The sequence below is a fragment of the Calypte anna genome, chromosome 11, assembly GCF_003957555.1.
Source record: "Calypte anna isolate BGI_N300 chromosome 11, bCalAnn1_v1.p, whole genome shotgun sequence".
In the NCBI taxonomy this organism is placed as follows: Eukaryota; Metazoa; Chordata; class Aves; order Apodiformes; family Trochilidae; genus Calypte; species Calypte anna.
Window position 1 is genome coordinate 2823422 of NC_044257.1, and position 13325 is coordinate 2836746.

Consider the following 13325-nt stretch of genomic DNA (forward strand, 5'->3'; position numbering starts at 1 on the left):
TGCCAGTCCCAACCGTTCGGTCTTTTGGGAACCCATTCAGCGATAGGGGAAAATGGCCGCTTCCGGCTTGTAGATTCAAGCTTTTTGGTAAAACGCAAACCTGTAGGCCGACTGTTGGTGGTGCTGTGGGTAGGGTTCCATGGGAGGGTTAGGACCAACCAACGTTTTCAGTGGTCACTCTTTGCATTAGTTTGCCAGTCCCGAAAATTCGGAATTTATTTAGCCCATTCAGCGATAGGGGAGAATGGCCGCTTTGGGCTGGTAGATTCGAGGTTTGTGGTAAAACACAAAGCCGTAGGCCGACTGTTGGTGGTGCTGTGGGTACGGTTCCATGTGAGGGTTAGGGCCAACCGAAGTTTTCAGTGGTCACTCTGTGCATTTGTTTGCCAGTCCCGACCGTTCGGAGTTTTTTGACCCCATTCAGCGATAGGGGAAAATGGCTGCTTCGGGCTGGTAGACTCAAGATTTATGGTAAAAGACAAACCTGTAGGCCGACTGTTGTTGGTGCTGTGGGTAGGGTTCCATGTGAGGGTTAGGGTTAACCAACGTTTTCAGTGGTCACTCTTTGCATTTGTTTTCCAGTCCCGAACGTCCTGAGTTTTGGAACCCCATTCAGCGATAGGGGAAAATGGCCGCTTCGGGCTGGTAGATTCAAGGTTTGAGGTAAAACGCAAATCCGTAGGCCAACTGGTGGTGGTGCTGTGGGTAGGGTTCCATGTGAGGGTTAATGCCAGAGAAACATTTTGGTGGTCACTCTTTCCATTTGTTTGCCAGTTCCGACCGTTCGGACTTTTGGGACCCCATTCAGCGATTTGGGGAGAATGGCCGCTTCAGGTTGGTAGATTGAAGGTTTGTGGTTAAACACAAAGCCGTAGGCCGACTGTTGGTGGTGCTGTGGGTAGGGTTCTATTTGAAAGTTAGGGCCAGTGAAAGTTTTCGGTGGTCACTCTTTGCATTTGTTTGCCAGTCCCGAATGTTCGGACTTTTGGGACCCCATTAAGCAACAAGGGAAAATCGCCGCTTCGGGCTGGTAGATTCAAGGTTTGTGGTAAAACACAAAGCCGTAGGCCGACTGTTGGTGGTGCTGTGGGTAGGGTTCTATGTGAAGGTTAGGGCCAATCAAAGTTTTCTGTCGTACCTCTTTGCATTTGTTTGCCTTTACTGAATGTTCGGAGTTTTTTGACCCTATTCAGCGATAGGGGAAAATGGCCGCTTCGGGTTGGTAGATTCAAGGTTTGTTGTAAAACGCAAACCCGTAGGCCGACTGTTGGTGGTACTGAGAATAGGGTTCCATGTGAGGGTTAGGGCCAACCAAAGTTTTCATTGGTCACTCTATCCATTTGTTTGCCAGTCCCGACCATTCGGACTTTTGGGACCCCACTCAGCCATAAGGGAGAATGGCCCCTTTAGGTTGGTAGATTGAAGGTTTGTGGTAAAACACAAAGCCGTAGGCCGAATGTTGGTGGTGCTGTGGGTAGGGTTCCATGTGAGGGTTAGGGCCAACCAAAGTTTTTGGTGGTCACTCTTTGAATTTATCCGCCAGTCCCGACCGTTTGGACTTTTGGGACCCCATTCAGCGATAGGGGAAAATGGCCGCTTCGGGCTGGTAGATTCAAGGTTTGTGGTAAAACGCAAATCCGTAGGTCAACTGGTGGTGGTGCTGTGGGTAGGGTTCCATGTGAGGGTTACTGCCAGAGAAACATTTTGGTGGTCACTCTTTCCATTTGTTTGCCAGTTCCGACCGTTCGGACTTTTGGGAACCCATTCAGCGATAGGGGAGAATGGCCGCTTCAGGTTGGTAGATTGAAGGTTTGTGGTAAAACACAAAGCCGTAGGCCGACTGTTGGTGGTGCTGTGGGTAGGGTTCCATGTGAGGGTTAATGCCAGAGAAACATTTTGGTGGTCACTCTTTGCATTTGTTTGCCAGTCCCGACCGTTCGGACTTTTGGGACCCTACTCAACTATAGGGGACAATGGCCGCTTCGGGCTGGTAGATTCAAGGTTTGTGGTAAAACACAAAGCCGTACGCCGACTGTTGGTGGTGCTGTGGGTAGGGTTCCATGTGAGAATTAGGGCGAACCAAAGTTTTCAGTGGTCACTCTTTGCATTTGTTTGCCAGTCCCGACCGTTCGGAGTTTTTGACCCCATTCAGCGATAGGGGAAAATGGCCGCTTCGGGCTGGTAGATTCAAGGTTACTGGTAAAATCCAAACCCGTAGGCCGACTGTTGGTGGTGCTGTGGGTAGGGTTTCATGTGAGGGTTAGGGCCAGCCAAAGTTTTAAGTGCTCAGTCTTTCCATTTGGCCAAAATGCCAGAGAAACATTTTGGTGGTCACTCTTTGCATTTGTTTGCCAGTCCAGACCGTTCGGACTTTTGGGACCCCATTTAGATATGGTGAAAAATGGCCACTTCGGGCTGATAGATTCAAGGTTTGTGGTAAAACACTAATCCGTAGGCCAGCTGTTGGTGGTGCTGTGGGCAGGGTTCCATGTGAGGGTAAGTGCCAGCAAAACTTTTTGGTGTTTAGTCTTTGCATTTGTTTTCAAGTCGTGACCGGTCGGACTTTTTTGGGCCCCATTCAGTGTTAGGGGAAAATGGCAGCTTCTGGCTGCTAGATTCAAAGTTTGTGATAAAACAAAAAGCTATAGGCTGACTGTTGGTGGTGCTGTGGGTGGGGTTCCATGTGAGGGTTAGGGCTAGAGAAAGTTTTCAGTGGTCACTCTTTGCATTTATTTCCCAGTCCCGACCGTTCAGACTTTTGGGACCCCACTCAGCGATAGAGGACAATGGGTTCTTCGGGGTGGTAGATTGAAGGTTTGTGGTAAAACGCAAGCCTGTAGGCCGACTGTTGGTGGTGCTGTGGGTAGGGTTCCGTGTTAGGGTTAGGGCCAACTAAAGTTTTCAGTGCTCACTCTTTGCATTTGTTTGCCAGTCCTGACCATTCGGACTTTTGGGACCCCACTCAGCCATAGGGGAAAATGGCCGCTTCGGGCTGGTAGATTCAAGGTTTGTGGTAAAACACAAAGCCGTAGGCCGACTGTTGGTGGTGCTGTGGGTAGGGTTCCATGTGAGGGTTAGGGCCAGCCAAAGTTTTCAGTGGTCACTCTTTGCATTTGTTTGCCAGTCCCGACGCTGCGGACTTTTGGGACCCCATTCAGGTATGCGGGAAAATGGCCGCTTTAGGCTAGCAGATTCAAGGTATGTGGCAAAACGCAAACCTGTAGGCCGACTGTTGGTGCTGCTGTGGGTAGGATTCCATGTGAGGGTTAGGGCCAGTAAAACTTTTTGGGGGTCACTCTTTGCATTTGCTTGCCAGTCCTGACCGTTCAGTCTTTTGGGAACCCATTCAGCGATAGGGGAAAATGGCCGCTTTAGGCTGGTTGATTCAAGTTTTGTGGTATAACACAAATCCGTAGGCTGACTGTTGGTGGTGCTGTGGGTAGGGTTCCATGGGAGGGTTAGGACCAACCAACGATTTCAGTGGTCACTCTTTGCATTAGTTTGCCAGTCCCGAAAATTCGGAATTTATTTAGCCCATTCAGCGATAGGGGAGAATGGCCGCTTCAGGCTGGTAGATTCGAGGTTTGTGGTAAAACACAAAGCCATAGGCCGACTGTGGTGGTGCTGTGGGTAGGGTTCCTTGTGAGGGTTAGGGCCAACCAAAGTTTTCGTTGGTTACTCTTTGCATTTGTTTGCCAGTCCCGACCGTTCGGAGTTTTTTTAACCCCATTCAACGACAGGGGAAATTGGCCTCTTCAGGCTGGTAGATTCAAGCTTTTTGGTAAAACGCAAAGCTGTAGGCCGACTGTTGGTGGAGCTGTGGGTAGGGTTTCATGTGAGGGTTAGGGCCAACCAAAGTTTTCAGTGGTCACTCTGAATTTGTTTGCCACTCCCGACCATTCGAACTTTTGGAACCCCACTCAGCGATACGGGAGAATATCGTCTTCGGGCTGGTAGATTCAAGATTTCTATTAAAACACAAAGCTATAGGCCGACTGTTGGTGCTGCTGTGGGTGGGGTTCCATGTGAGGGTTAGGGCTAATCAAAGTTTTTGGTGGTCACTCTTTGCATTTGTTTGCCAGTCCTACCGTTCGGACTTTTGGGACCCCACTCAGCGATAGGGGAGAATGGCCGCTCATGGCTGGTAGATTAAAGGTTTGTGGCAAAACGCAAACCCATAGGCCGAATGTTGGTGGTGCTGTGGGTAGGGTTCCATGTATTGGTTAGTGCCAGCAAAACGTTTCGGTGGTCACTCTTTACATTTGTTTACCAGTCCCGACCATTCTGACTTTTTTGGGCCCCATTCAGCGATAGGGGAAAACGGCCGCTTTAGGCTGGCAGATTAAAGGTTTGTGGCAAAACGCAAACCCGTAGGCCGACTGTTGGTGGTGCTGTGGGTAGGGTTCCATGTGAGGGTTAGTGCCAGTAAAACTTTTTGGTGGTCAGTCTTCGCATTTGTTCACCAGTCCCGACCGTTTGGACTTTTGGGACCCCATTCAGCGATAGGGGAGAATGGCCGCTTCGGGCTGGTAGATTGAAGGTTTGTGATAAAACACAAACCCTTAGTCCGACTGTTGGTGGTGCTGTGGTTAGGGATCCATGTGAGGGTTAGGGCCAACCAAAGTTTTCGGTGGTCACTCTTTGCATTTGTTTGCCAGTCCCGAACGTTCGGAATTTATTTAGCCCATTCAGCGACAGGGGAGAATGGCCGCTTCGGGCTGGTAGATTCAAGCTTTTTGGTAAAACGCAAATCCGTAGGCCAACTGTTGGTGGTGCTGTGGGTAGGGTTCCATGTGAGGGTTAGGGCAAACCAAAGTTTTCGGTGGTCACTCTTTGCATTTGTTTGCTGGTCCTGAATGTTCAGACTTTTGGGACCCCATTCAGCGATAGGGGAAAACGGCCACTTTGGACTGGTAGATTCAAGGTTTGTGGCAAAACGCAAATCCGTAGGCCGACTGTTGGTGGTGCTGTGGGTAGGGTTCTATGTGAAGGTTAGGGCCAATCAAAGTTTTCGGTGGTCACTCTTTGCATTTGTTTGCCAGTCCCGACCGTTCGGACTTTTTTGGGCCCCCTTCAGCGATAGGGGAGAATGGCCGCTTCGGGCTGGTATATTCAGGGTTTGTGGCAAATTTCACACCTATAGGCCAACTGTTGGTGGTGATGTGGGTAGGGTTCCATGTGAGGGTTAGGGCCAGCCAAAGTTGTCGGTGCTCACTCTTTCCATTTGTTTGCCAGTCTAGACCATTCGGACTTTTGGGACCCCATTCAGCGATAGGGAAAAATGGCCGCTTCGGGCTGGTATATTGAAGGTTTTTGGTAAAATGCAAAACTGTAGGCCGACTGTTGGTGGTGCTGTGAATAGGGTTCCAAGTGAGGGTTAGGGACAACCAAAGTTTTTGGTGCCCACTCTTTGCATTTGTTTGCCAGTCCTGAATGTTCGGAATTTATTTACCCCCATTCAGCGATAGGGGAAAATGGCCGCTTCGGGCTGTTAGATTCAAGATTTATGGTAAAACACAAACTTGTAGGCCGACTGTTGGTGGTGCTGTGGGTAGCGTTTCATGTGAGGGTTAGGGCCAGAAAAAATTTTTTGTGCTCAGTCGTTGCATTTGTTTGCCAGTCCCGACCGTTTGAAGTTTTTTAAAATCCTTTCAGCGATAAGAGAAAACGGCCACTTTGGGCTGGTAGATTGAAGGTTTTGTGGTAAAACCCAAAGCCATAGGATGACTGTTGGTGGTGCTGTGGGTAGGGTTCCATGTGAGGGTTAGGATAAACCAAAGTTTTCCTTGGTCACTCTTTGCATTTGTTTGCCAGTCCTGACCGTTCGGACTTTTTGGACCCCATTCAGCGATACAGGAAAATGGCGGCTTTGGACTCGTAGATTCAAAGTTTGTAGCAAAACGCAAACCCGTAGGCCGACTGTTGGTGGTGCAGTGGGTAGGGTTCCATGTGAGGGTTAGGGCCAACCAACGTTGTCGGTGGTCACTCTTTGCATTTGTTTGCCAGTCCCGAATGTTCGGAATATATTTACCCCAGTCAGCGATAGGGGAAAATGGCCGCTTTGGGCTGGTAGATTCAAGCTTTTGGTAAAACGCAAACCCATAGGCCGATTGTTGGTGGTGCTGTGGGTAGGGCTCCATGTGAGGGTTAGGGCCAACCAAAGTTTTCAGTGGTCACTCTTTGCATTTGTTTGCCAGTAATGACCGTTCGGACTTTTGGGACCCCATTCAGTGCTAGGGGAAAATGGCCACTTTGGACTGGTAGATTCAAGGTTTTTGGTAAAACGCAAACCCGTAGGCTGACTGTTGGTTATGCTGTGGTTAGGGTTCCATGTAAAGGTTAGGGCCAACCAAAGTTTTCGGTGGTCACTCTTTGCATTTGTTTGCCAGTCCCGACTGTTCGGACTTTTGGAACCCCATTCAGCGATAGGGGAGAATGGCTGCTTCGGGCTGGTAGATTCAAGGTTTCTGGTAATACTTAAACCCGAAGGCCTACTATTGGTGGTGCTGAGGGTAGGATTCCTTGTGAGGGTTAGGGCCAGAAAACTTTTTTGGTGGTCACTCTTTGCATTAGTTTGCCAGTCCTGACCGTTCGGAGTTTTTGAGGCCCCATTCAGCGATAGGGGAAAATGGCCACTATAGGCTGGCAGTTTCAAGGTTTGTGGCAAAACGCAAACCCGTAGGCCGAATGTTGGTGGTGCTTTGGGTGGGGTTCCATGTGAGGGTTAGGGCCAGACAAAGTTTACGGTGCTCACTCTTTCCATTTGTTTGCCAGTCTAGATTATTCCGACTTTTGGGACCCCATTTAGCGATAGGGAAAAATGGCCGATTCGGGCTGGTATATTGAAGGTTTGTGGTAAAACACAACCCGTAGGCCAACTGGTGGTGGTGCTGTGGGTAGGGTTCCATGTGAGGGTTAGGGACAACCAAAGTTTTCAGTGGTCACTCTTTGCATTTGTTTGCCAGTGCCGACCATTCGGACTTTTTGGGGCCCCATTCAGCGATAGGGGAAAATGGCCGCTTTAGGCTGTGTAGATTCAAGATTTATGGTAAAACACAAACTTGTAGGCCGACTGTTGGTGGTGCTGTGAATAGGGTTCCATGTGAGGGTTAGGGCCAGCCAAAGTTTTTGGTGCCCACTCTTTGCATTTGTTTGCCAGTCCCGAATGTTCGGAATTTATTTACCCCATTCAGCGATAGGGGAAAATGGCCGCTTCGGGCTGATAGATTCAAGGTTTTTGGTAAAATACGAAGCCGTAGGCCGACTGTTGGTGGTGCTGTGGGTAGCGTTTCATGTGAGGGTTAGGGCCAACCAAAGTTTTCGTTGGTTACTCTTTGCATTTGTTTGCCAGTCCCGACCGTTCGGAGTTTTTTTAACCCCATTCAACGACAGGGGAAATTGGCCTCTTCAGGCTGGTAGATTCAAGCTTTTTGGTAAAACGCAAAGCTGTAGGCCGACTGTTGGTGGAGCTGTGGGTAGGGTTTCATGTGAGGGTTAGGGCCAACCAAAGTTTTCAGTGGTCACTCTGAATTTGTTTGCCACTCCCGACCATTCGAACTTTTGGAACCCCACTCAGCGATACGGGAGAATATCGTCTTCGGGCTGGTAGATTCAAGATTTCTATTAAAACACAAAGCTATAGGCCGACTGTTGGTGCTGCTGTGGGTGGGGTTCCATGTGAGGGTTAGGGCTAATCAAAGTTTTTGGTGGTCACTCTTTGCATTTGTTTGCCAGTCCTACCGTTCGGACTTTTGGGACCCCACTCAGCGATAGGGGAGAATGGCCGCTCATGGCTGGTAGATTAAAGGTTTGTGGCAAAACGCAAACCCATAGGCCGAATGTTGGTGGTGCTGTGGGTAGGGTTCCATGTATTGGTTAGTGCCAGCAAAACGTTTCGGTGGTCACTCTTTACATTTGTTTACCAGTCCCGACCATTCTGACTTTTTTGGGCCCCATTCAGCGATAGGGAAAACGGCCGCTTTAGGCTGGCAGATTAAAGGTTTGTGGCAAAACGCAAACCCGTAGGCCGACTGTTGGTGGTGCTGTGGGTAGGGTTCCATGTGAGGGTTAGTGCCAGTAAACTTTTTGGTGGTCAGTCTTCGCATTTGTTCACCAGTCCCGACCGTTTGGACTTTTGGGACCCCATTCAGCGATAGGGGAGAATGGCCGCTTCGGGCTGGTAGATTGAAGGTTGTGATAAAACACAAACCCTTAGTCCGACTGTTGGTGGTGCTGTGGTTAGGGATCCATGTGAGGGTTAGGGCCAACCCAAAGTTTTCGGTGGTCACTCTTTGCATTTGTTTGCCAGTCCCGAACGTTCGGAATTTATTTAGCCCATTCAGCGACAGGGGAGAATGGCCGCTTCGGGCTGGTAGATTCAAGCTTTTTGGTAAAACGCAAACCCGTAGGCCAACTGTTGGTGGTGCTGTGGGTAGGGTTCCATGTGAGGGTTAGGGCAAACCAAAGTTTTCGGTGGTCACTCTTTGCATTTGTTTGCTGGTCCTGAATGTTCAGACTTTTGGGACCCCATTCAGCGATAGGGGAAACGGCCACTTTGGACTGGTAGATTCAAGGTTTGTGGCAAAACGCAAATCCGTAGGCCGACTGTTGGTGGTGCTGTGGGTAGGGTTCTATGTGAAGGTTAGGGCCAATCAAAGTTTTCGGTGGTCACTCTTTGCATTTGTTTGCCAGTCCCGACCGTTCGGACTTTTTGGGCCCCTTCAGCGATAGGGGAGAATGGCCGCTTCGGGCTGGTATATTCAGGGTTTGTGGCAAATTTCACACCTATAGGCCAACTGTTGGTGGTGATGTGGGTAGGGTTCCATGTGAGGGTTAGGGCCAGCCAAAGTTGTCGGTGCTCACTCTTTCCATTTGTTTGCCAGTCTAGACCATTCGGACTTTTGGGACCCCATTCAGCGATAGGGAAAAATGGCCGCTTCGGGCTGGTATATTGAAGGTTTTTGGTAAAATGCAAAACTGTAGGCCGACTGTTGGTGGTGCTGTGAATAGGGTTCCAAGTGAGGGTTAGGGACAACCAAAGTTTTTGGTGCCCACTCTTTGCATTTGTTTGCCAGTCCTGAATGTTCGGAATTTATTTACCCCCATTCAGCGATAGGGGAAAATGGCCGCTTCGGGCTGTTAGATTCAAGATTTATGGTAAAACACAAACTTGTAGGCCGACTGTTGGTGGTGCTGTGGGTAGCGTTTCATGTGAGGGTTAGGGCCAGAAAAAATTTTTTGTGCTCAGTCGTTGCATTTGTTTGCCAGTCCCGACCGTTTGAAGTTTTTTAAAATCCTTTCAGCGATAAGAGAAAACGGCCACTTTGGGCTGGTAGATTGAAGGTTTGTGGTAAAACCCAAAGCCATAGGATGACTGTTGGTGGTGCTGTGGGTAGGGTTCCATGTGAGGGTTAGGATAAACCAAAGTTTTCCTTGGTCACTCTTTGCATTTGTTTGCCAGTCCTGACCGTTCGGACTTTTTGGACCCCATTCAGCGATACAGGAAAATGGCGGCTTTGGACTCGTAGATTCAAAGTTTGTAGCAAAACGCAAACCCGTAGGCCGACTGTTGGTGGTGCAGTGGGTAGGGTTCCATGTGAGGGTTAGGGCCAACCAACGTTGTCGGTGGTCACTCTTTGCATTTGTTTGCCAGTCCCGAATGTTCGGAATATATTTACCCCAGTCAGCGATAGGGGAAAATGGCCGCTTAGGGCTTGTAGATTCAAGCTTTTTGGTAAAACGCAAACCCATAGGCCGATTGTTGGTGGTGCTGTGGGTAGGGCTCCATGTGAGGGTTAGGGCCAACCAAAGTTTTCAGTGGTCACTCTTTGCATTTGTTTGCCAGTAATGACCGTTCGGACTTTTGGGACCCCATTCAGTGCTAGGGGAAAATGGCCACTTTGGACTGGTAGATTCAAGGTTTTTGGTAAAACGCAAACCCGTAGGCTGACTGTTGGTTATGCTGTGGTTAGGGTTCCATGTAAAGGTTAGGGCCAACCAAAGTTTTCGGTGGTCACTCTTTGCATTTGTTTGCCAGTCCCGACTGTTCGGACTTTTGGAACCCCATTCAGCGATAGGGGAGAATGGCTGCTTCGGGCTGGTAGATTCAAGGTTTCTGGTAATACTTAAACCCGAAGGCCTACTATTGGTGGTGCTGAGGGTAGGATTCCTTGTGAGGGTTAGGGCCAGAAAACTTTTTTGGTGGTCACTCTTTGCATTAGTTTGCCAGTCCTGACCGTTCGGAGTTTTTGAGGCCCCATTCAGCGATAGGGGAAAATGGCCACTATAGGCTGGCAGTTTCAAGGTTTGTGGCAAAACGCAAACCCGTAGGCCGAATGTTGGTGGTGCTTTGGGTGGGGTTCCATGTGAGGGTTAGGGCCAGACAAAGTTTACGGTGCTCACTCTTTCCATTTGTTTGCCAGTCTAGATTATTCCGACTTTTGGGACCCCATTTAGCGATAGGGAAAAATGGCCGATTCGGGCTGGTATATTGAAGGTTTGTGGTAAAACACAAACCCGTAGGCCAACTGGTGGTGGTGCTGTGGGTAGGGTTCCATGTGAGGGTTAGGGACAACCAAAGTTTTCAGTGGTCACTCTTTGCATTTGTTTGCCAGTGCCGACCATTCGGACTTTTTGGGGCCCCATTCAGCGATAGGGGAAAATGGCCGCTTTAGGCTGTGTAGATTCAAGATTTATGGTAAAACACAAACTTGTAGGCCGACTGTTGGTGGTGCTGTGAATAGGGTTCCATGTGAGGGTTAGGGCCAGCCAAAGTTTTTGGTGCCCACTCTTTGCATTTGTTTGCCAGTCCCGAATGTTCGGAATTTATTTACCCCATTCAGCGATAGGGGAAAATGGCCGCTTCGGGCTGATAGATTCAAGGTTTTTGGTAAAATACAAAGCCGTAGGCCGACTGTTGGTGGTGCTGTGGGTAGCGTTTCATGTGAGGGTTAGGGCCAACCAAAGTTTTCAGTGGTCACTCTTTGCATTTGTTTGCCAGTCCCGACCATTCGGACTTTTGGGACCCCACTCAGCGATAGGGGAGAATGGCCGCTTTGGCCTGGTAGATTCAAGGTTTGTGGTAAAACACAAAGCCGTAGGCCGACTGTTGGTGGTGCAGTGGGTAGGGTTCCATGTGAAGGTTAGGGCCAACCAACGTTGTCGGTGGTCACTCTTTGCATTTGTTTGCCAGTCCCGAATGTTCGGAATATATTTATCCCAGTCAGCGATAGGGGAAAATGGCTGCTTCCGGCTTGTAGATTCAAGCTTTTTGGTAAAACGCAAACCTGTAGGCCGACTGTTGGTGGTGCTGTGAATAGGGTTCCATGTGAGGGTTAGGGACAACCAAAGTTTTCAGTGGTCACTCTTTGCATTTGTTTGCCAGTCTAGACCATTCGGACTTTTGGGACCCCATTTAGCGATAGGGAAAAATGGCCGCTTCGGGCTGTGTAGATTCAAGATTTATGGTAAAACACAAACTTGTAGGCTGACTGTTGGTGGTGCTGTGCGTAGGGTTCCATGTGAGGGTTAGGGCCAGCCAAAGTTTTTGGTGCTCACTCTTTGCATTAATTTGCCAGTCCTGACCGTTCGGAGTTTTTGGGGCCTCATTCAGCGATAGGGGAAATTGGCCGCTTCGGGCTGGTAGACTCAAGATTTATGGTAAAACACAAACCTGCAGGCTGACTGTTGGTGGTGCTGTGGGTAGGGTTCCATGTGAGGGTTAGGGCCACCCAAAGTTGTCGGTGCTCACTCTTTCCATTTGTTTGCCAGTCTAGACCATTCGGACTTTTGGGACCCCATTCAGCGATAGGGAAAAATGGCCGCTTCGGGCTGGTATATTAAAGGTTTTTGGTAAAACGCAAACCTGTAGGCCGACTGTTGGTGGTGCTGTGAATAGGGTTCCACGTGAGGGTTAGGGCCAGCCAAAGTTTTTGGTGCCCACTCTTTGCATTTGTTTGCCAGTCCTGAATGTTCGGAATTTATTTACCCCCATTCAGCGATAGGGGAAAATGGCCGCTTCGGGCTGTTAGATTCAAGATTTATGGTAAAACACAAACTTGTAGGCCGACTGTTGGTGGTGCTGTGGGTAGCGTTTCATGTGAGGGTTAGGGCCAGAAAAAATTTTTTGTGCTCAGTCGTTGCATTTGTTTGCCAGTCCCGACCGTTTGAAGTTTTTTAAAACCCTTTCAGCGATAAGAGAAAACGGCCACTTTGGGCTGGTAGATTGAAGGTTTGTGGTAAAACCCAAAGCCATAGGCTGACTGTTGGTGGTACTGTGGGTAGGGTTCCATGTCAGGGTTAGGATAAACCAAAGTTTTCCTTGGTCACTCTTTGCATTTGTTTGCCAGTCCTGACCGTTCGGACTTTTTGGACCCCATTCAGCGATACAGGAAAATGGCGGCTTTGGACTCGTAGATTCAAAGTTTGTAGCAAAACGCAAACCCGTAGGCCGACTGTTGGTGGTGCAGTGGGTAGGGTTCCATGCGAGGGTTAGGGCCAACCAACGTTGTCGGTGGTCACTATTTGCATTTGTTTGCCAGTCCCGAACGTTCGGAATTTATTTATCCCATTCAGCGACAGGGGAGAATGGCCGCTTCGGGCTGGTAGATTCAAGCTTTTTGGAAAAACGCAAATCCGTAGTCCAACTATTGGTGGTGCTGTGGGTAGGGTTCCATGTGAGGGTTAGGGCAAACCAAAGTTTTCGGTGGTCCACTCTTTGCATTTGTTTGCTGGTCCTGAATGTTCAGACTTTTTGGCACCCCGTTCAGTGATAGGGGAAAACGGCCACTTTGGACTGGTAGATTCAAGGGTTTGTGGCAAAACGCAAACCCGTAGGCCGACTGTTGGTGGTGCTGTGGGTAGGGTTCTATGTGAAGGTTAGGGCCAATCAAAGTTTTCGTGGTCACTCTTTGCATTTGTTTGCCAGTCCCGACCGTTCGACTTTTTTGGCCCCCTTCAGCGATAGGGGAGAATGTCCGCTTCGGGCTGGTAATTCAAGGTTTGTTGAAAACGCAAACCCGTAGGCCGACTGTTGGTGGTGCTGTGGGGTAGGGGTTCCATGTAGGGTTAGGGGCCAGCCAAAAGTTTTCGGGCTCACTCTTTGCATTTGTTTGCCAGTTCTCAATGTTCCGAGTTTTTTGACCCCATTTAGCGAATGGGGGAAAATGGCTGCTTCAGGCTGGTAGATTCAAGATTTATGGTAAAACACAAACTTGTAGGCCGACTGTTGTGGTGCTGTGGGTAGCGTTTCATGTGAGGGTTAGGGCCAGAAATTTTTTGTGCTCAGTCGTTGCATTTGTTTGCCAGTCCCGACCGTTTGAAGTTTT

At 49.2% G+C, this 13325-nt stretch overlaps 1 long non-coding RNA gene across 1 annotated transcript; it reads right to left on the minus strand.

Annotated features, from left to right (window-relative positions):
* Nucleotides 1–334: 334 nt before the first annotated feature.
* On the minus strand, nt 335–4321 carry LOC115598939. The gene is made up of 3 exons (XR_003988025.1): nt 4271–4321; nt 1139–1156; nt 335–369 (listed from the first exon to the last, which is right to left on the minus strand). It is a non-coding gene; the product is annotated as an uncharacterized LOC115598939 (long non-coding RNA).
* Between the last annotated feature and the right edge of the window lie 9004 nt (nt 4322–13325).